The sequence below is a fragment of the Petromyzon marinus genome, chromosome 4 (assembly GCF_048934315.1).
Source record: "Petromyzon marinus isolate PM22_M1 ecotype Great Lakes invasive population chromosome 4, UKy_Petmar_22M1.pri1.0, whole genome shotgun sequence".
In the NCBI taxonomy this organism is placed as follows: Eukaryota; Metazoa; Chordata; class Hyperoartia; order Petromyzontiformes; family Petromyzontidae; genus Petromyzon; species Petromyzon marinus.
The window spans coordinates 2483880-2508184 of record NC_133670.1 but is presented as its reverse complement, the minus strand read 5'-3'; the positions used below and the strand labels follow the sequence as shown (position 1 = coordinate 2508184).

At 43.8% G+C, this 24305-nt stretch overlaps 1 protein-coding gene across 6 annotated transcripts in view; it reads left to right on the top strand.

The window, feature by feature from the left end:
* LOC116938831 (E3 ubiquitin-protein ligase HECW2-like) overlaps positions 1-24305 on the top strand; it is a 209041-nt gene that overhangs the window by 71131 nt on the left and 113605 nt on the right. For 3 of the 6 annotated variants that reach the window (XM_032946532.2, XM_032946528.2, XM_032946527.2), the window contains exon 1: positions 21145-22093. The exons of the other annotated variants lie outside the window; for them this stretch is intronic. The gene's annotated coding sequence lies outside the window, so the exon portion shown is untranslated. Of the gene's footprint in view, positions 1-21144; positions 22094-24305 lie in introns of those variants that run through there. 6 annotated transcript variants of the gene reach the window in all.

The following is a 24305-nucleotide window of genomic DNA, read 5'->3' as shown; positions in this document are numbered from 1 at the left end:
GTGATGGAGCATTACCACATGATAGCATCACAATATGAACTGTTCTATGTATTCTAATGCAAGGATGAGAACTTAAAAGATATTAATTGCTTCCAACATGTATTTATTAAAATGTTTTAATTGAGATAGAACACTCAAACATACAACAGTTGTTAAGTTAAATAAATAAAGTGAAAAAAAAAAATCCAATAAGATAGTAATAAGACTTTTCAAATCGTAAAAAAAAATTGCAGCCCTTGCGATTTGCTAATCGCATTGTTTCAAATTGCGATTTCCAATCGATTAATCGTTCAACCCCGAGACCCGCGAGACTGATGCGCGCCCAGGGGAACTCACTCCCTCTCTCCACCTCCCTGTTATCTGGCTCGCTCGGCCCACCGGTGTATACACTCCGCCGGCGTCAGTGAAGGCTGCAGCCTTCCCCCAGCCCGCGGTGTGGCCAGGGCGGCGTTGTTCTCAGAGCCCAGGACGCGCTTTGATCGTCTCGACTTCAGCGACGGACGACTGCTGCAGCATGGACACGAATTAAGTGCGGAGACGCTTGCTGGCGGCGTCACTAGAGCGGTCACCCAGTTGTTGAGGACTGTTTCGGCAAACATGTAACAATCGTCCGTTGCTCTTGTATAAACATTGGGGTTTATTATGTACGTTGAAGTTCTTTCGCACCGCACGTATAATGGAATACCTCATGTCTGAACTATCGCGTGCCCCCAACACTGTTTACCGATGGTCCCCCTTATCTTAACACGCAACGATATTAATTATTCTCAGGCTACTACAGAGACTGGCTGCCCGCCTTCGTAACCCCTCATGAATCAAGCAGGATGCCGAACCCAGCTGCAGTCGAGATCCCGGCTTTGTGATCCCGTCACCGATGACTCCAGAAACCGCGGCACCCACTTTGACCTCTGCGGGGTCGCAGAGGTCAAAGTGGGCAGCACGAGCAGCTCACCTCTTGCGGATCATTCGTTCCTCTTTAACACCGTGAGGTGCCCTGTGGCTTGGAGATGTCAACTCCGTCGCCTGGTATACAGGATGTCGCGGGTTTGATCCCGACCCCGACTCCTGCTTGTAGTTTTGGAGTTTGCGTGTCTCTCTCTCCCCGTGGTCCCGTGGAATTTTATTTTTCTCCGGGTCCTCCGGTTTTCCCACCCTCCACGTTTAGAATCAACATCAGGCATTTGGAGTTGTTGGCCGCTGTACAATTCCAGACGATGGCCCACTGGGTTGAGCTATCATTTGTGGCCAGGTCGCTGCTGAAAAAGCACAGTGGGGCCTTACCTGGTAAATACGTAAATAGTCGTCTTTAAACTGTCCTCCCTCATTCATTACTCAACCACCCTCATCTTCCTCCCTCTCTCCCGCTGTGCAACTGCTCACGCATCCTTCTCGATATTCCCAGTCTGCCGATCACAGCCGGAGAACACCAACTATCACGATGTATGCATATCAACGTGAATATGTATGAAGTCGAGACATCAGCAATGGTTATACAAGAAAATCCCCCCTCAAAAAAGTAACAGCAGAGCAACATGGTCGAGCATGCCAGAGTAATCAGTCCTTCAACACGTTGTTATTGTATCAAAAATTGCTTCAAAGCTCATCGGATTCCTCTAGTATAAATAATAATCCGATTCTGATGTGGTGAGTGGTGTGTTCTCCAGACAGGTAGAGCTGGAGTGATGTGTGCCTAACCACGTTATTCGATTTTAGCGTAATACAGAGCCTCATTCCACTTAAACGCCCAGTTGACTAGAACACGTAAACTGTTATAATGGTCGGTGTGCTGGGTCAGTTTGCTTAGAAGATTACAATTGCCGCAGCTGCCCAATGCGTCCGTAGGAAATTAAATACAGCTTTAGCCACATCCCCTGCCGTCACACAGTGGTCACGTGGACTTTTCTCAGGGTCCTCCGATTTCCCACCCCCCCCCCCGAGATGTACCCCCCCGAGATGTAGAAACATGCGTTTAGATTATTTGGCTGCTATAAATTTCCACACGATAAGACAATTTGTTATCATTTTATAACCAGGTCGCTTCTGAAAAAGAGCTATATAGTGGGCCTTACCTGGTAAAATAAAATAAAAAAATTGTTTACTGTTTCATTTTTAGTTTATTGCGCGCTTTCAGATGCGCTTCTGCGGCCGCCTGGAATGCTCTTCCGATATTAGAAAGCCAGCAGAGCTCTGCACCTTCAAATCAACGAGATTGAAAACTAATTTATTTAGAACTGCTTTTTGTGTTTAGTTTGTTGTCCTTTCCCCGCACCTCCGATTAGCACGGTTGGCTACGTACGGTGCAAAGAGAAGTTAAACGCACAGTACATACATACAAGTGATCATTATTGCGGTACCCCGGGGTACCAAATAATACAGAATGGCCGAGGCAATTCAATAGTTGATTTCTGGGACACTCTTTTTTCCAGGGGTGTAACTTAACTCCGCGACTGGGGTACCAATACATCCGACATCGGTGCTACTCCGCGATGTCGAAACGCAGCGAGGACGATTGTGCTGCAACCCTGAACGCTCGTACGCACCGTAGTGGTGCATCGTGAGTACAGCTCGTCGAGATGAGTCGATTTCCGCATCGCCGACCATCAACAGACTAAAAGTGACTGCATCACGGACATTGTGCGAGAGCTGGGGTACTATGGTAACCCGGGGTACCGCCATAAGGTTCAATTGTTGAACGTTCAGCTCGCTGGTACGAACGCAAGATGATTGACTGCTGCTCCACCCCATTGCATTGCCTGTTGTTTAGCTGCTGCATAATTCATTTCAGCACTCTGCTGTAGTGAAAAAGGTGTGAAAGGTATCCACTTTTTTAGATAGATTCTACTAGGTGGTCAACAAAACCAAAGCCTTAAAAGGAAAAATATATACAGGGTGTTGTAAAAAGATGGACCCAATTTCAAAACAGTACTGCTTTGAAATCGGTCCATCTTTTTAAAACACCCTGTATAATACAGTGAGGGAAAAAAGTATTTGATCCCCTGCTGATTTTGTACGTTTGCCCACTGACAAAGAAATTATCATATATATTCTTAGCTCTTTCGGTGTGCAAACGTGACTTTACCGAAAGAGCTAAGAATATGAATTACTGCAGTCACGAAAGCTTTAAATCAAAATTTAAAGAAATGATCAGTCTATAATTTTAATGATAGGTTTATTTGAACAGTGAGAGACAGAATAACAAGAACAAAATCCAGAAAAACGCATGTCAAAAATGTTATAAATTGATTTGCATTTTAATGAGGGAAATAAGTATTTGATCCCCTCTCAATAAGAAAGATTTCTGGCTCCCACGTGTCTTTTATACAGGTAACGAGCTGAGATTAGGAGCACACTCTTAAAGGGAGTGCTCCTAATCTCAGCTTGTTACCTGTATAAAAGACACCTGCCCACAGAAGCAATCAATCATTCAGATTCCAAACTCTCTACCATGGCCAAGACCAAAGAGCTCTCCAAGGATGTCAGGGACAAGATTGTAGACCTACACAAGGCTGGAATGGGCTACAAGACCATTGCCAAGCAGCTTGGTGAGAAAGTGACAACAGTTGGTGCGATTATTCGCAAATGGAAGAAACACAAAATAACTGTCAATCTCCCTCGGCCTGGGGCTCCATGCAAGATCTCACCTCGTGGAGTTGCAATGATCATGAGAACGGTGAGGAATCAGCCCAGAACTACACGGGAGGATCTTGTCAATGCTCTCAAGGCAGCTGGGACCATAGTCACCAAGAAAACAATTGGTAACACACTACGCCGTGAAGGACTGAAATCCTGCAGCGCCCGCAAGGTTCCCCTGGTCTAGAAAGCACATATACATGCCCGTCTGAAGTTTGTCAATGAACATCTGAATGATTCAGAGGACAACTGGGTGAAAGTGTTGTGGTCAGATGAGACCAAAATGGAGCTCTTTGGCATCAACTCAACTCACTGTGTTTGGAGGAGGAATGCTGCCTATGACCCCAAGAACACCATCCCCACCGTCAAACATGGAGGTGGAAACATTATGCTTTGGGGGTGTTTTTCTGCTAAGGGGACAGGACAACTTCACCGTATCAAAGGGACGATGGACGGGGCCATGTACCGTCAAATCTTGGGTGAGAACCTCCTTCCCTCAGCCAGGGCATTGAAAATGGGTCGTGGATGGGTATTCCAGCATGACAATGGCCCAAAACACACGGCCAAGGCAACAAAGGAGTGGCTCAAGAAGAAGCACATTAAGGTCCTGGAGTGGCCTAGCCAGTCTCCAGACCTTAATCCCATAGAAAATCTGTGGAGGGAGCTGAAGGTTCGAGTTCCCAAACGTCAGCCTCGAATCCTTAATGACTTGGAGAAGATCTGCAAAGAGGAGTGGGACAAAATCCCTACTGAGATGTGTGCAAACCTGGTGGCCAACTACAAGAAACGTCTGACCTCTGTGATTGCCAACAAGGGTTTTGCCACCAAGTACTAAGTCATGTTTTGCAGAGGGGTCAAATACTTATTTCCCTCATTAAAATGCAAATCAATTTATAACATTTTTGACATGCGTTTTCTGGATTTTGTTGTTGTTATTCTGTCTCTCACTGTTCAAATAAACCTACCATTAAAATTATAGACTGATCATTTTTTTGTCAGAGGGCAAACGTACAAAATCAGCAGGGGATCAAATACTTTTTTTCCCTCACTGTAGGTGATGTATTGGGAAACGGCGCTTCTTCGATAGCACGATGAAGGGCCATAGCCTGAAACGTCGCCTACTTTATATATTTGTTCTTTTAAGGCCACGCAGTGTTATTGATTATTGTGTTGGGTGTCCCGTTGTTATTTTGTGCCTGTGCACCGCTGCCAATGCAGCAGCATCGCCAAAGGGTTTGTGCTGCGTGGGGTTGAATGAACAATGCGCGTGTAGTACAGGAGGAGGAGGAGGAATTTAACACGTGGCTCCATTAGCTCCGCGCAACGTCGCGGATGACAGGGGAGACCATATTATATAACACCCAAATGGAGCACATCTGTCATATTTTTGGTCTCTTCGAAAGTATTTTGCGTATTTTAAACTTGATATCAAAGTCTACCACGCCACGTAAACAGCGTAGCGGTTAGCGCACCGCCCGCGCTACGAACCCGACGACCCGAGTTCGACTCCCGCTCACGGTCACCAACACAAGTGACGATTGTCTGAACTGGTCCCTGCGCCTTTGCGAGGTCGACTCAGCCTTAAATGAGTGCCTGTTGCGGGTTGCGTAGTAAACATCGCCACTGGGGGAGACAAAGGCGGCTGGGCGTGGTGCTGGCCACCTACCGCCTCGCGTGCCATGCCGGACTTCATAACAGCACTTGCCCCAAAACGTGTCGAGTTTATACGCCGGATATTTGTTGTAAGTACAGTAAAGTAAACTTAAAACGTAGATTTTGGATCAGATGACGGCCTGCGAATGATGCCCAATTACGTCACCAAGCCTCGCCCATCACCTCCCGTCCAGCAGCACACGTGGTAACAGAGGTGACACTTCATGAAACAATTGTTACAAATCTTCCTATCCTTAAATGAACGTGAATGTGTTTATACTAAACGCACATCCAGTGTTATCAAGGCTCCATGTGCTGCCAAACAAAAAACTGTTGCATAACTCGCTGGGCATGTTCATGTGACCGCATTCCTTTTCACTCCCAGAGGGACCGCAAATGAACGCAGTTAAAGTCAAAATCATGGGACCTTTTTGCCAGTATCACAGTAAGAACATTTAAAATAGGTTTGGCAATGGAACAGGGTATATGTTCGGTGTTTGAACATCTTAACGCCTGTTTTATTGCCAGAAAAGGGTAAAACCTATTCTTAATTTTCATGCAGCTGAATATTTTTTGTTGACTGGGATGGCAATGCGTACAGTACCCGTGATAAGCCGCGCACTTCCACTTGGAAACGACTTGTGCAGCCGGCCCACGTTCGGCTGCAACACACTTCCAGTGGGAAATAATAAACGGTGTTAATGTTGCCATGATGCTTTAATGCAATGCAGCTGTTCTATAATAACCTTCAAGCAATCCCTATCTATACTCGACTCAACGCTTGGCATGGATTCCGGTAAATAATAATTTATATGTATAAAGCAGCATAAAACAATCAATCTCGGGGCGCTATGCATGGACGGGCGGCAATAGTTTAACATCAGCCGAGGAAAGAATGAGTGAGAGACGGTGTGAAAAATAACGAAAGAGAGACATTTAAAACCTATACGTTTGTCGTGGAGATCTGAAGATTTGTGAGTGTCTCGGGAGTCGTGACCTCGAAGGCCAACGAGCTCCAGACTCGGTGGCCCAATTGCAAAGGCGCCGTCACGGTTAGCCTTGCCACACACACACACACACGATTCACTACATTTCTGACGATGGCGACGATGCGGCACGCGTAATCATCACACGATGCCCAACTCCCGGCAGTCTGCTGTATGTTTGGCCTTGCTCCAAATGAAGATCGAGAAGTCATCGTGGGCCAAAAGCCCCTTGATGCCATCACTGCCACAGCCCATTGCCAGCGCCATCCACCCTCCATCGGAGTCCCACAGCTGCCACGCAGTCGACACGTGACCTCCAATGTCTGCCCTGACAGTCTCCCAACATCTGCTGTCAAGACTCATAGAAAAATCCAGACTTAAGAGCCACAGACTCACACAGAGACCCATAGACTCACATTGCTATTGATATATACAGTACACAGAGCCTAGACTCACACAGAGACCCATAGACTCACAAAGAGACCCAGAGACTCAAATAGAGACCCAAGACTCATATAGCTATTGATATATCCTGTACACAAAGCCAGACTCACACAGAGACCCAGACCCACATAAATCCGTAAGCTCATAGATCCTTAGACTCGCACATAGACTCAGACACTCATACAAAGACCCAGACTCACAGAGACCCAGAGTCTCATGTAGATATTGATACACACACAGAGCCAGACTCACACAGAGAACCCACATATCTTCCCTGACAGTCTCCCACCATCTCTGCTCTTGGGTCTTCTCTTCCCCTTGGTTGCCAGACTCAAGAAGGCCATCCTGCAAACGTGTCCTACCCAGCGCGGTTACTTTCGCCCGATGCTATCTAAAACAGGAGCCTGCCTGCCATGTTCTCATTGCCTATCCTGTCCTGCCACGAGCATCAATGCGTCCGTCTCATTAGACACCTGTGCTCAATTTCCAGCAGCTGCTCCTTACATTTCGCATAGCATCCAAAGCCCTCTCATCCACACCGTAACACGGATCGCACCCCTGCCTCAAACTCCCTTCTCTTCAACGCTCAGACTTAATTTTCATGCCTTCGAAACTGGTTTCCACAGGGCATCAAGCGCCCGCCCCTGCTAAATAAGGCAATGCGACTCGTCAATGGCTTTTCGACGACGATGACAGATTTTGCACGAGACAGTTGGGCGCCGAGGTCTGGGCAGCCTCGATACGACTTGCATACAAGGGAACTGTTGGACGCCCCAAGAACATCACTAAACATCTTCTTGCTTATTCTTCGGGTCTTTCGGTAAAGTCACGTAGATAGGTTTGAAAGAAAATAACAACAAAAATAACAAAAAAACCCACGACGTTACGATCGCAACCGCAAGTGATCGTCATCCTCCTGATGGTGATCGTCATCCTCCTGATGGCGATCGCTTGTGTTGAGATCGAAACGTGGTTTTTTGTTATTTTCTTTGAACCTATCTACGTGACTTTGCCGAAAGACCCGAAGAATATGAATTCCTGCAGTCACGAAAGCTTTAAGTCAAGATCGTCTTGCTTGTTGTTGTTGGTAGCAGCCAGGCTGAGTGCATTGGCATAGCGCTCAATTGATATCGCAGTGTTCAAGTGTTGTGTGATGATGAGGAGGGTGATGTGGCAGCGTGGGGAGCGGTGGCGCAGCGGTTAGCGCTACGCCGCGCTACGAACCCCGGCGACCCGAGTTCGATTCCCCCTCACAGCCAACACCGGTAATGGATAATTATCTGAACCGGTGTTGAGCCTCCCCTAGGTCGGCTCAGCCTCAAGTGAGTACCCGCTGCGGTGTGTAAACATCGCCACTAGGGGAAACAAAGGCGGCCGGGCGTGGTGTTGATCACCCACCCCCTCGTGTGCCGTGCCGACCTTCACAGGTGTTAATCGCGAACAGCACTTGCCCCAACAGTCTGTTAGAGGCTATGAGGGGGGAATCTTAGTCTTTGTTGTGGCTGTGGGGATCGTAGTAGGGCTTTTGTCTCGATTCGCACCGACTTTGAGAAGCAGTGCTACGCCGCATTAAGAGCTGACAGACGACGCACACGATCCCTGCGCTCGTCGACGTCTGCGGCTGCAACGCAGCAGGCAAGAAAGGGCATTATCTTGGACCCAGATGGTGTTGTGAGTGGTTTCCCGTAGACGCGAGCACGTAAATCCTGGGGGGGGGGGAATCATCAAATTGAGCCTCAATGTCGATATCATCCCTCAAGGGCCCCTCTGTGTGGGAGGCTGCTGTAATTCACAAAATATTTTCTCGTGGCATGTTCCAGCTGAAATTTGGGGCTGGAAGGGAGGAGGGGGTGTCAACTCGTACCATTGGCTTTGCAGGTAAAAAAAAAACCATAGCTTGTTCGTGCGGGTTTGAACGCATACACGTTTTGCACATGTCACATCGTTTTATGCTCCACCACATCACGTGGCTTACGGTGTTTGCTGAAGCTGGTGAGCATCGCCCTGCAGTGGGCCATGCGATTGTGGCAAGCAACCCACTTAAGACGTCGACTTAAATCCAGTGCGTTACGATGAGAAAAGCGAGCATTTCATGCGATTGCAGACAGACAAAACCTACAAACAAAATAAAAATAAGGGGTGTAGACATGGCACTGGTTAGCCGCTTTTTCGAGTTGATTTCTTTTTTTTACGTAGCATGGACATTTACTTGGGTGTGTTTGTGGCTTTACGATGCCGTTGTTTGGTTTACATCCCATTCAATCAGTGTACCCAGAGCCGATGGGGCCCGTTCCCGATTTACAATGCATTTTTGCCTAAGGCCGCTCTGCAATGACCCTACGAAACTGTGTCATGAAGAACCCTCCACCACCCGACACGGCCAAACAAATAAAATTGTCACGTGGTGCCTTAAGTATGTATTAACTTTCCATTATAATTGTTCCAGGTCAGTGATGAGTTGGAGAACACTTCTCGCAACCAAATTCAGATGCGATGTTTAATTTAACAACTATGCAAAGTTCTTGCCTAACGCGTGGTGTTCACACAATGCATTTTCGCTATGAAGTTCCTCCATTAGGGAGCACTTTTTCGCACAATACGGAACGCGTGCCGCTTTAACGCGGAATGCGCGCTGCTATAACGCGGTTTCTGAGTGGTCAACGACGAACTACTTCCTTGAGCTGAGCAGAGTGATACAGTGATACGGTACGCGGAACGATAGAGTAACGCGGCTGCATACCCTCTGATATTTGTCCCGCAATCTTACTGCGTGTGCGTACAGTAGTACATTGTATCTCGCCACCCTTTATCGTTACGTTATTTGGAGGTAAACTGTTTTCGCATTAACGCGTTTTTCGCTTAACGGGGACGCCTTTTCCGGAGCGCATCTACCGCGAGGACCACCCGTACTTTTAACATCACCGGGGATAAGGTGGCCAATTTCTCCCCACTGTCACCAGGCAGAATGTCTGAATTCCCAAAGCGTTGTCAATTCGTGTAAAATAAAATGGATGTTTAAAAGTCCCATCGACAATATTCGCAATGCTGGGTTAAAAGCTGACATCGAACAAGTACAGTTACATTTGTAGTGACTGACTCAGAGACACTAAGAGCAGGAGGCACTCTGTTTATTAACAGGGCCTGACAGTAACACTTAGTAACTACGGTTCCCAGTCAGGACAGCTGGTAGACTGCCTGACTGGCGACGCCGAGATGGTGAAGACGGGGACGACGGTGAAGACTCCAGCAGCAGCACAACGGGGATCCCACTCCAAACGACAGCCACGAGGTCCCTTCTCGGGGCCCCTCTTATACTGTCAGCGTGGCCTGGCTCCGCTCCTGGCCACGCCCCCTTCTGGAACCTACTGACGTGACCCTTTCCCGAGAGCCCTCTCTGGTCTATCACGTGACCTGCCGTCAGTCAGGGCTGCTGTAAGCTGCAGATCCCCTGCCAGCAGCCAGCGCTATGCTGCTACGTGATCAATTCTACGTCACTACACATTCAAATGAGAGAGAGACAAAAACGGGGTGATTGTGTGTCATTTTGCCAGCTTATCACCTGAAAATAATTGCGAAATTGAATTTAGTCTTCCCAGGTATTTTTTAAAATTTCAGTTAACAAATGTAATTGATGTATGCATGTGCATACAGGAACGGTACATATGAAGACAACATGATCGTTTAAGTATGGAGATCGCTGTTCCCTGTACAAACTGGAATGGTTATGTTTTGGGGCCAGCATCTGTATATAGTCTGGTTGCTTGCTACGTGCCTCTGTCATGTGACCTTAAAATCTGTTACCGTGGCAACCCCAATGCTTGCCACGGTAACACGTGCTGCAGGAATTAAAACAAACATGTAATACGGTACTTTACAATAGCGTTGTGGAATACAGATGATGCCACGTCAGAATCGGAATATTTAGTTATACTGGAGGAATCAGATTATCTATAAAGCTCTTTTTCACAGATGGAGTAAGAACGTTACAACAACAAATAATACAAAAACATGATATGAGTGCAAAGTACAAGAAAAGTAAACAAATAACCCAAACACATACAATGAAAAAACGAAACCATCCCCATGCTACCAGGCAAAGCCCACCGAGGTACAATGATTGGAGACGGTGTTTGTTTTCTATGCTGTATACTTTATCCATGCTGTTCTGTAAAACGTCATAAAATCAGGGTTTCCCCAAATCCAGGCCTTGCTTTAACCAATTTACTCCTCCCCGTTCAAATACAAAGCAACTCGTCCCACGCTGCATGCGCCCGATGATTGTTAAAAAACGCCCCATGATTGTTAAAAAACGCCCCACGTGACGCGCTAAGCAATTAACGCTATCAGCGTTAACAGAGCCGATTTAAATTAAGTTTGAGATCTCGGTGTGCATGTGTGTGCCCGTTTGTTCCACGTGTGTGCGGGTACACATTCCATATGTGTGTGTGCAGGCGTCTGTGTACGCGTATTCCACGTGTGTGTGTGTGTATCTTTGTACGCATGATCCACGTGCGTGTGTACACGTGTGTATGTGTATACGTGTTCCACGTGCGTGTGTTTGTACGCGTGTTCCACGTGCGTGTATACGCGTGTTCCACACGTGTGTGTGTGTGTTTGTACGCGTGTTCCACGTGCGAGTGTACACGTGGGTGTGTAGGCGTGTCCTGTCCACCGTATTTACATCGAGTGTTGGAGTTGCGCCCGAACTTTAGTCCGTTCGAGAAATTGTGAGCATTACAAGCTATATTCGTATTGAGGTCGTGCTGTACAGTTTAGCGAGTTGGTGGAAGTGAAAGTGTAACATCTAGAGGATGACAAAAGTTATATTCAACTGCACACATTTCAATTCAGATGCATGATTCACGAACATATAGTCACCTAATCATGAATCTCAAACATTACATATCTTAACACGCACAATACATGTGCACATCATTGTGGATTGAAAGGTTAGGAGACTGTTATTAGTCACGGATGCATACCTGTCAAACCATACGGTTTACCCGTATTTCTTGTACAGGAAAATTGAGTTTTCAGGTCAATAAAGCATATAGCTGTTTCAATACGGGCCAAAAAATGTTTATTTGTATTTCTCCCTTGCGATGGGACTTTGTAGGATGAACGTTGAGATTTATAAGGGCACGGGGTGACCAATAAGGTCTGAATTGGTCTGTAATAAGGTAGGCACTGATAAGGGGTTAACAGGTATGCTGATGTAATTCAATATAACTATTACAGAAGAGGTATTGGTGGCTTAAAGATGAGCAAATGACAGTCCACATGGCCACGTAGTCAAAGCAGAAGCAAGCAAAAACGCTCATGTGTGGTGTATTACTGTGCTTAATTTAATCTTTGAGTTTTTTTAGAATGCTCTCCGGCTGGCCATGTCCCAGAAACACGTGTTCTGGCATTATGAGACCTCACACGTGTGCTGGCATGTTTTCGAGTTATATAATACCATTTTATGTAAATCATCTTCTGCAATAACTGGCACATTACCCACGTTTAAGAGTGTTTCGTAATGTTGATGTACCTAACCCGTTAAATGTTGCGCGTGTTACAAACTCAGTCTAATTGTTCCTTTAGTCATGACTCGGCATGACCACTTTGCACTATTCCATGGGGCTGCTCCTGTTTTTTCTCGATTTGTACTTCTGATCTTGAACAAAACACATTAAAGTCACCCCTGGTCTCATGATAATGCTGCCAAAGACCTCTGGTGGAGATGATGTTGGTAAATACTCAGTACCCCATCAGAGTATAGAGCTTCTGAACTCACACTGCTGACATCCTGGGTTTGAAAATGGGTAGCCACCCATATATCCATTGGCCAATGGCACTGCCTTAAAAGAAAATTTATTTCAAAATTGATGTTCAAGGCAAAGGCCTTTCTTCATCGCACAGATATTTCACAAAAAACACCTTGTTAAAGATCAAACGCACAAGATCCCTTAGTTTGATCTTCCACGAAGGTCGTGGTTCAGCCTAAACCGCATCCACTGCACAAACCATGGCAGTAGGTGCGGATACCTGATTGACAAATTCAAAATATAAAAAAAAACTGTCCAGTGTGCGACTCTGGTCATCCAGAACGGACCATACAACATATGACGCCCGCAATGCCCGATCCACATATGAAGGAGACATCACAGCGATATACTCGGCTACTCCTGACGCGGTTATTATCTGGCTTGACCACCTGAATGGGAAATTGTAGTTGTTGCTCTGCATATACAGCAGCTGTACGAAAAAAAAGAAAATCGCACTTAAAAAAATATATATACACCATAGGCGACAGTTTTTTTCGTTCATGTGTGAAGGGCTATTGCCCGAAACGTTGCCTATTGTATATATATTTTTTATTTTGTGCTTGTACGCCACAAGCTACCAACGCAGCATCACCAAGTAATGTGTTATGTTTACTTGTGTTGGTATCAGCCGATCATCAATGATCGCACAAAAAAACTATGGTGACTTTAAATTCATTTGCGGGAAAGCGCACACCCCACTTAGTACGTGGATCTCAAGCAATTATTACGATATCTGCTTCCGTGGACCAATGCCTAAACACAACTTTTCCCTAGCACTGCACATTCAATGGATACTGTACTGTCTCGCAGCAAGACGCTCAAGCTAAATCATAATGTATCTCTGAACATTTTAATGGTTATGTAAAGTACTGGTGAGTGTTTGTTAATTTACTCTTTTTTATTAAAATCCCATGGTATGTCATGTAAAAATCTACATCTTTCTTTCACTAAAGCAATTATTTATTTGACATTAAATTCGAAGTCTACATATTTAACACTAAAGCTGCAGCAAAGAAACTACTGAATTAGTTTGTTTAAAAAAAAATCCACACTACAAATTTAAATGTCAAAATCTGTAATGATATACTGTAACGATTTCATTACACATTTTACCATTTTGCAAGGTCATTGTTACACCATCAATGTAATCAGCAGAGCACGTAATAATGCCTTTGCGATTCCGTTTCTGTATGGCTTTAATAATGTCAGGCTGCATAATTGTGGCACAGTTTAAACATTCAAGGTGGTGAGTGTGGATAGCCAGTGAAGAGGGTGGAAGGCAAATTTCCCTATTGCATTGTCACGTGTAAACGTAGGTGCAGTTGTTTATTTAGAACAAACGTAGTGTCCTCAAAACTATCTAAAATTGTTTTTCCTTTAAGGCAGTGTTATTGACAAATGTGAGTTTTTTAAGAATTTCAGAATCTTTATTTCGACTGGAAGAATCCGATGAGCTTTGAAGCTCTTTTTCACAGGTGTCCAATTTATAAATACATAAAGAAGTTCCCCTTTTCCTCCTGGATTCCAAAAGATTTGGACAGAATCTTGGATTCTAACAAGATAACTATGAGATTACGTTCGGATTCCCACTACTATATTTGAAATACATTTTCGTCTATTTTAAACGAGATTTATTCATAGTCATCACTTCTCTAACAAATGTAGGATGTCATGCCTTGAAAAAATACTGTGCTCATATAAAGTGTATTATATGCCAAGCATTTGGTTATACTGTATTGCACAGAGCACTTACATTAATTACAAATACCATTACATTAATAACATTTATATACCTAGGATCGCCTCACTGAGTTTCAAGACTCTTTTTCAGGAGGGTCCTGCCGAGTTTTACAGTTGGAGGTGATGTTGCTGCTGCTGTGTTCAAGTATTTTGGCTGCTATAAATTTCCACGTGATATGCCACTTTGTTGAGCTATCATTTGTGGCCAGGTCGCTTCTGAAAAATAAGTTAACACCTCAGTGGACTTTACCTATCAAGATAAAGCATTGTTGAAGTTTATTTGTACGGTATATATTTTTCAGTGATTTGTTAGCTTGTTCTATACTTTGCACTCCTATCGTGTTTTTGTGATGCTGTAACGTTCATCGGATTCGTCCACTATATATATGAAGATTCAGATTCTCATCCAAATTGAGTCATTGTTTAATTTGAGCAATTTTGGATCATAACGCCAGGGCACATGGCCTACTCTTTTTTAGATTATCACCGGATCTTTAACGTCGACTGCATTCACCAGGGTGGCAGTAACCCTACATGGCCTTGTTGGTTTGGTGCGTCACCGTGTTGCTGTTTGAATCGCGCATGTTAATTATCCTTTCAGGAATAGGATCAAAGTTCAGAGTAAATTTTTTTGTTACTGTTGAGCTGCGGAAAATTTTATCACGTTCATTGCACACATTTTAAATAGTTAGCATTAGGGCAGGAAAAAAAAAGGATTTGTTTGAGAAGTGTCATCAAACACCACTGCTGGAAAGCCTCCATCCCTAGTCATGTACATGGACTCTACTTACAAACGAGTTAGGTTTCAGAGGTCTGTTTGTAAGTCGATTTGTTCGTAAGTCCAACTTTACTCCTGTTCATTGCAAACGTGTTGTACGGCATGTACACTAAACACTTTAAAAGTTGCATAATCTCCTGTAGATATAGATGCCACTGGTTCTGCACGTTCTGCAGATGTAGATGCCACCACCGCCATCTATTACGCGGCGGTTGAACTTAAGTCGAATATTCGTAAGTAGAAGAGTCCCTGTATGAACTTCTGTAAGAAGGTGGTCCAGATGTATACTCTTTGGTTCTATTGGGTAAAGTCACGTAGGTAAAAAATAAAATAACAAAAATCACGACGTTTCGGCCACAACACAAGCGGCCTTCATCAGGTGAAGGGACGAGACTGTCTGGAGGACAGCGCTGGAGTGAAAAAAGCCACGCTCAGATCACAACCTTTAAGCTGTGTGAGAAGAAACAAAGTGCCTTGACAAAGGAAGTAGCGTATAATTTAGCATTGAAATGGCTCATTGAAATAGCTAAGTTAAAGTATACACATCCGCAGAGGCACCCCTTGACAAAGGAATTAGCATAGAATTTAGCATTGAAGTAGCTGAGTGATTAGCTTGTAACTGGTCACAGAAATAGCTATGTTAAAGTCAGAGCATATACATTCACCGAGGCACCTAGTACAAATCAAACAGGAGAATTTAGCGAAACACAACCACGCTCACACCGCGGACCTTTAAACTGTGTGCGAGCAAACAAGGTGTCCTGACAAAGAAATTAGCATAAAAATTAGCATTTGATTGGCCGATTTTAGAAAAGAGGTGGTGTATGTGCCGGTAGACTTGCCGTTTGGCGCGGAGGGGGGGTTACCTATTGATGGTGTGAAAAGGGAATTTATAAGAGCTGCGAAAGTTTGGGGTACCACTACTTGAAAAATATACTGTACCATTGAAATTAGTTTAATGTTTAGTTCGATTTAGAACATCTTTTCAATGGTTGCTTAATTTGAAACCATCTTCTCGGTTGAAATTGTGTCTGTGTTTGTAGATCTGAATTGCCTCGTGAACAAATCTCTGATAAAAACCCGTGGGTTTGCAAAGAACCTTGGTATCGGAGAAAATTATATCGTGATCACCCACAGTGTTGTAACAGTGATCAGCCACGGCAGAAGAATTCGTTTTGCCGTGTTTCAAATCTGATTTGTGCTCGCGAATTCGGTCAGAGACATGTCGCTTTGTCTCCGCGAGATAGCAATCACCGCAGGTACAACTCAATTTGTAAACCCCGGGGTACTGTAAGTCAGGAATGACATCCTTCATGGATGGGATCAGATCACGAATTTTTTGTACTGTATTGAACCGGACCTGGATCTTGTGTTTGTTTAGAATTTTGGATATAATTTTCTCCGATACCAAGGTTCTTTGCAAACCCACGGGTTTTTATCAGAGATTTGTTCACGAGGCAATTCAGATCTACAAACACAGACACAATTTCAACCGAGAAGATGGTTTCAAATTAAGCAACCATTGGAAAGATGTTCTAAATCGAACTAAACATTAAACTAATTTCAATGGTACAGTATATTTTTCAAGTAGTGGTACCCCAAACTTTCGCAGCTCTTATAAATTCCCTTTTCACACCATCAATAGGTAACCCCCCCCCCGCGCCAAACGGCAAGTCCACCGGCACGTACACCACCTCTTTTCTAAAATCGGCCAATCAAATGCTAATTTTTATGCTAATTTCTTTGTCAGGACACCTTGTTTGCTCGCACACAGTTTAAAGGTCCGCGGTCTGAGCGTGGTTGTGTTTCGCTAAATTCTCCTGTTTGATTTGTACTAGGTGCCTCGGTGAATGTATATGCTCTGACTTTAACCTAGCTATTTCTGTGACCAGTTACAAGCTAATCACTCAGCTATTTCAATGCTAAATTCTATGCTAATTCCTTTGTCAAGGGGTGCCTCTGCGGATGTGTATACTTTAACTTAGCTATTTCAATGAGCCATTTCAATGCTAAATTATATGCTAATTCCTTTGTCAAGGCGCTTTGTTTCTTCTCACACAGCTTAAAGGTCGTCCCTTCACCTGATGAAGGCTGCTTGTGTTGTGGCCGAAACGTCGTGATTTTTGTTATTTTATTTTTTACCTACGTGACTTTACCCAATAGAACCAAAGAGTATGGATCCTAGCAGTCACGAAAGCTTTAAATCTAGAATGGTCCAAATGTCTTGTGGCCCCGCACTTAATTCTCATTTTTTTTTCAAGCCAAGTTTCTTTAAGTGAGGAATAAATATCCAAAGAAAAACAAAATGTTCCGGGGGTAAATTAATTGCAGGCCACAAGACATCTGCAACATCCTATACTCTGAAACACGTGCACTGTGTTGTTCCATCTCGTCTCCAGTCCAGGAGCACGACTTCACATTTCAAGGAGCACATTTGTACTCCAGCGTCCCTCGGGTAGGGTGTACAATTCCTTTTGTGTTTGAGGTGCCTTTCACAGCTGTAGTAAGTAGAAGGCTGACGTTTATATTTCGGGTTATAAATGTATTTTTTTCTTCAAATACAAAAACAATCAAATGACTATTTTGCCATGACCATTAAACCAACGTACATATTGTTTTGTTATTCTTCTTCTTCTTCATTAAGTTGAAGTGTTGTTTTGCACAACCCAGTATATATGGAACATTGGGCCAAAGTTGGTCCAACTGTTTCAACCATAGGTGCCAACATTGGCTCAATGCTGCATGTTTAATGGACAGATAGTGACTTTTATTTGAACGCCTAAAAATGTGTCAGCTATGGCACTACAACACTACGGCATCCGCAACTGAGCGGTACAACTCCAAGAGGAGTTTATGTTGAACTTCTTTCGCACAATACGTGTTTACGGGGGAAGGACTACAAAATTGCGTGTCCAATTTCACTGAGGGGAGCGGTAGCATAGTGGTTAGCGCACCACGCTACGAACCCAGCGACCCGAATTCGATTCCTGATCATGGTCAACACCAGTGACTTATATCTGAACCGATCCCGGGTCTCTGCCAGGTGTGGTGCTGGCCACCCACCCCCTGGTGTGTCGTGTCGGCCTTCATTCGTGCTACTCGCCAGCAGCACTTGCCCCAACAGTCTGTTAAGGCTACACGGGGGGATCTTTGCCTATGTCCAATTTCACTCTCATTATTCTCTCCCGTTAGCTGGGCGGTGGTGGCTATGCACGTGGCTTGTATTCCAACACTGTGTAGGAGGCAGTGAGGGTTTGTGGATCACTGCACAGGTGTTACTAAAATCCCTTCCCGTGGACATCGAGGTGCCATATCCTGACCTGCCAGGAGAAGGTGGTACAGCAAATGTAAACTAATATAATATATCCCTTCTGGGTGGGATATACTGTTTCTCTCTCGCACACTTGGGTTTCCTCCAGGTCCTCTGGTTTCCTCCCACGTGTATTATGGGCTTAAACATCTTAACAAACAGAAGACTGTAGAGCTTGGGCAATTGAAATTACTGCTGCTGGCTCCTGTTTATCACTCCCTTTTATAATTAGTTCACCGATTGATGCTAAACAAGCTCCCCCGCCTGTCTGCGCCTTACCTCCTGAAATCGTTGCGAGAAGGAAATTGGCTCCATCCGGGTGGCCCAAGAGGCACAACACTCTCCCATTACGTAACCCGTCCCACCAGTAATGCAACCCCCGGCTGAAACATCGATATTACTGGTCTCGTGACAGTGCCTCCTGTGCCAGTCGGTGTCTCGGCATGTTTCTGTTTGTGTATATTTCTGCCTCTCTCTCGGACACTCCGTATTTTTCTCAGTCTTTCCATGTCCTCGTTTCCCCGTCCAGGTCTCTCTTCGTGTCTCTATTTTTCTCGTCAATGTTTCAAACCACATTTCGCAATGGCTATTGCTCTACATGCGTCTCTTTCCCTACATCTGATTATGTTTTTTGCGTCGAAATTTTCAACCTGAACTTTGGAACCAATCCACTAAAGGAATTGCAATTACAGTCATCAATCGAGTTAAATTACTGGAATACAGTACCGTACAGTACAGTACCTCTCAAAACAATTATAGAGTGAGGCTATCCACATATACAAACACAGAGACAATTTCAACCGAGAAGATGGATTCTGGCTTAGCAGTCATTGGAAGGATTTGCTAAACCATTTCGGGTCTTAATTGATTGTTCACGCTTACGGTGGCTTTCAGACCGCATCCATTATTTTCGTCTCCCCCCTACTCTTTTCCGAACATAGATGGACTCGTTCATCTGAATAACTGTTAAATCGCTCTCCGTGGTGCTAACGTTAAAAAAAAACGCCACTTTCAAATTTTCTTGCTGTGGTTTTCACACCTGATGATTTATTGCTTGTGTTGCAGTCGAAACGTCGTGAGAATTGTATTGTTTTATACTTTTATTATTTTATTGTTTCCCTTCTACGTGACTTTACCGAAATAACCAAGAATATAATTATAGAGTGAGTCTATATTTAACAATTAAATAAGACAACATGGGTAGATGACACACAGCCGAAATTATAATTAATTCTTCATACATTTGGTTTAACGCTTAATATAACGTGACATTTGACTCACACTAAATATTTGTTTACAATTATTTCCCTAAATTATCAACAACAAAAATACCACTGTGGAAGCTGGGGAGTCAATAGTGGTCAATAGTGGTTGTCCTGAAAGACTGGCCCCTGCCATGATAACGTGGAATTGACACAGCTGCCTCAGGGCTGCCAGTGTTTCTAGCTTTAAACTTACGGTACAGTATTGGGCTCCTGTATGTACCGTATTCTCTGGATTCTAAGATGCACGTTTATTCTGTAATTTAAAACAAAAGTTGGTACTTGTGGGACCATATTCTTTACACAGGAAACCAGGCACAAGTTTGGGTGCGTCTTATTTTCCGGAATACCTTATAATCCGGAGAATACGGTTAATATTTTGATTTAAAGCTTTCGTGATTGCAGTGATTCATATTCTTGGTTCTTTCGGTAAAGTCACGTTGAAGGGAAACAATAGAACCAAGAGTATAATACGGTTAATAGTTAATGATTTTCAAATTACAATTCCTTGCCACTACATCACTGAGGGATATCGCTGAATACACGACCAGTGTGCGTAACCCCAAGTCATCGCTTAGTCATGGCCCAAATGTGTATGCGTGCACTTGTGTGTGTAATCCAGACGTGGGGTTGGTTGGTGGCTCATTCCAATTCTAACGTGTTCGCGAGATACCCAACCAGTTGGAGTACATGCGGGGTGGCTGGTAAATTTGATGCGTGTTGGCTTTCGCGACCAATGCAATGTATGTATGTTGAACTTCTTTCGCACCGTACGTAGAGAACTGTGCTAATCTGAGGTGTGTGGGAAGGACAACAAACTGAGCACAAAAATCAGTTCTAAACAAATTAGTTTAAAATCTAGAGTATTTAATTGTGCATAGATCCAGTGGCTTCCGAATATTGTAAGGAAGAGCGTTCCAGTCAATGATTCATGCTTGACTTTTTGGTCAGATTGCCTGAGTGAAAAGTGTGGTGGATCGCTCTCCATCTCACCAGTGGTGCTGTTGCTGAAGCAGTAATATATTGGCACGTTTGTTCAGGTGACAACTACATTATTTCATATTCTTAGCTCTTTCGGTAAAGTCACGTTGAAGACTTTACCGAAAGAGCTAAGAATATGAATTACTGCAGTCACGAAAGCTTTAAATCAAAATTTAAAACTACATTATTTGTTGGGTGGATGAAGGTTGTACGACACACATTTTACTCACACGATCTTACCCAAAAAAAACCCCCATCTATTACGGCTGGTACATGTAGAGTTGCCACCTGTCTGAGCTTGACCTGGAGAATCCGAGTCACGAAATCTGTGTTCGGGTGGCAAGAATTTATTCTAAATTTTGATTTAAAGCTTTCGTGACTGCAGTAATTCATATTCTTAGCTCTTTCGGTAAAGTCACGTTGAAGGGAAACAATAAAAATTCTCACGACGTTTCGACCATAACACAAACGGTCGTCATCAGGCAAAATATTTGTGTGGTCGAAACGTCGTGAGAATTTTTATTGTTTTATATATTTTATTATTTTATTGTTTCCCTTCAACGTGACTTTACCGAAAGAGCTAAGAATAAGAATTGATTCGTATCGAGATCTGATACCCGTGTTGTGTTGAACTTAATTACAGGACACTGAATAATTTGGATAGACCTAGGCTGACTGAACACTATGTCCGCGTTTGGTCTATGGAAAAGGTGGAAACTCTTCAGTACACGACAATTACATAAAATGTGTTCCTGACCTGTTTGTACGAAATTATTGTTGACATTATCCGTCTCGCGTAAAACGCTGCTTAAGACAACTGGCCAAACATCCCAAATCAGGACCATGTATGGCTTCGCTGAGACTTAAATTCCAAACCCTGCTCAAACATTGTGATTTTCTCATTTCTATTGGTGCCCTCGAAACAGGGTGAATGGAAATTCCACATTTTCCCCGTGACCGGTGGATTGGAGATGGGGGGGGGTTTGCCACACGGATTTGTCCACCCGCTCCAGTTACTGTATTCAGGTTGTGGTGGCTTTATTTTTAAATGCCCCATGCAGGCTGGGAGCCACAGCGCTCCCAGCGGCCGCCTGGGGAAAGAGGCCTTGCAATGAGCGGGTAACGGCGTGCGGCAGGACGCAGAGAGCACAGAGAAGAGGAGGAGGAAGCGAGAGAGAGCGAGGGGAGAGAGGGAGAGAGAGGAGGGAGTGGAGTGAGACGAGGAGGAGGAGGCGCTCGTCCCGGCTGCCCGAGCTCACAGCAGCGGACGAAGCCTGCGGCTCTTGGCGCGGCGCGGTGGTGGTGGTGGTTGTGGTGGTGGTGCGCCGCCCGTGTGCGTGGTCGATGGGAGGGAGCGGTGGCGCGGTGGTTGGCGCACTGCGCTAGGAATCCGTGAAGAGTTCCATTCCCCGCGCTCACGGCCAACGTCGGTGGTGATCGTCTGGAACGGTTCTTGGGCCTCCCCTAGGTCGGCTCGGCCCTAAATCTACCTGCGCGCGGTGCGTATACAACATGAGCACAGGGGAGACAAAGGCGGCCGGGCTTGGTTGCTGGTTAAACGACGACCACCACCACCACTTGCCCCAGCAGCCTGTGTGGGCTACACGGGGGACCTTTGTGAGGAGCGGTGGCGCAGTGGTTCGCGCCAACCCCAACGGGTGGTGGTGGTGGTGGGTCGTGGTTCGACTCCGGACCTCCTCTAGGTCGACTCGGCCTTAAATGTGAACGTCAACACTGTAGGGGAGGAGGTTGGTGAGACAAAGGGGGCTGTCGCGTGTGAATTGTTAATAATTACAGCTCTGCGATGTATTTTAACATGCGTCTCATGTGTGTGTGTAATAATAATGATTGTTTTGTGTGTAATTATTGTTGTTTTGTGTGTGTGTGTAATTATTATTGCTTTGTGTGTGTGTAATTATTATTTTGTGTGTGTGTAATTATTAGTGTTTTGTGTGTGTAATTATTGTTTTGTGTGTGTGTAATTATTGTTGTGTGTGTGTAATAATTATTGTGTGTGTAATTATTATTGTTGTATGTGTATTATTGTTTTGTGTGTGTGTAATTATTATTTTGTGTGTGTGTAATTATTATTATTGTTTTGTGTGTGTGTAATTATTATTGTTTTGTGTGTGTGTAATTATTATTGTTTTGTGTGTGTGTAATTATTATTGTTTTGTGTGTGTAATTATTATTATTGTTTTGTGTGTGTGTGTAATTATTATTGTTTGTGTGTGTAATTATTATTATTATTGTTTTGTGTGTGTAATTATTAGTGTTTTGTGTGTGTAATTATTAGTGTTTTGTGTGTGTAATTATTATTGTTTTGTGTGTGTGTAATTATTATTTTGTGTGTAATTATTATTGTTTTGTGTGTGTGTGTAATTATTATTAGTGTTTTGTGTGTGTTATTATTGTTTTGTGTGTGTTATTATTGTTTTGTGTGTGTAATTATTATTGTTTTGTGTGTGTAATTATTATTAGTGTTTTGTGTGTGTTATTATTATTGTTTTGTGTGTGTAATTATTGTTTTGTGTGTGTAATTATTATTATTGTTTTGTGTGTGTAATTATTATTATTGTTTTGTGTGTGTAATTATTATTGTTTTGTGTGTGTAATTATTATTATCTTGTGTGTGTAATTATTATTATTGTTTTGTGTTTGTAATTATTATTATTGTTTTGTGTGTGTAATTATTATTGTTTTGTGTGTGTGTGTAATTATTATTATTGTTTTGTGTTTGTAATTATTATTGTTTTGTGTGTGTGTGTAATTATTATTGTTTTGTGTGTGTGTTGAATGTACTGAAAAAAAAATGTCGTGTTTCACGACTGTTGCATAACAACAACATCATAGTTGTGTTGTATTGATTGGTACATCGCTTGGTGTATTTACTGGACGACTGTTGAAAAAAAAGAGCTTTATAGCTCATCGGATTCCTCCAGTATAAATAAACATTCTGATCGTGTATTTGTGTTTAAAAATAATCCCCCTTCGTGTACAGTACCACGTGGCAATAACAGTCTATAGTTAGATTGACCGTCATGACTAGAGATTCAGTATATATATCCAGAGATTCAGTATAGGTCTACTCGGCCTCAAAAAAAGGCGAGGTGACATTCGCTAACAGCACTTGCCCCTACAGTCTACGGGGTGGGTGTGGGAATCTTTTGTTTATATATTTAGTTAAAGAACAATAATGTCAAGCTTTGTAAACAAGGGAAGCCCTTGAGGCAGATGCCGGGGGTCAGATGTCAACATCTGCATGGTCTGGCACTAGGGGAGAAGTAATGGCTTCGCGTGTTTACTCTGGTGACCTTATGACCTTGAATCAAAGCACTGCAATCTCATAGATGCCAACATTGTAGCGTGGCACTGCATTGTTAATGCACGCATCAAAGTGCCTGTACTGCCCCGTACTGTATCACGCATACCCAGCACTTAATGACCCAGCAAGAGCAGTTGCTCCCTAATGAGTACATAACGCCCCTTAGGGCTATGTTCATCTCTATGATACATGTTATTTTTCCTGTAGTAAAGTATATACGCGCACGTGTGTATGTCGTATGTGAATACACACGTGTATGTGTATGTGTGTGTATTCACACACACATACACACACACACTTACACATATGTGTGTATTCACACACACGTACACACGTGTGTGTATTCACACACACATACACACGTGTGTGTATTCACACACACACAT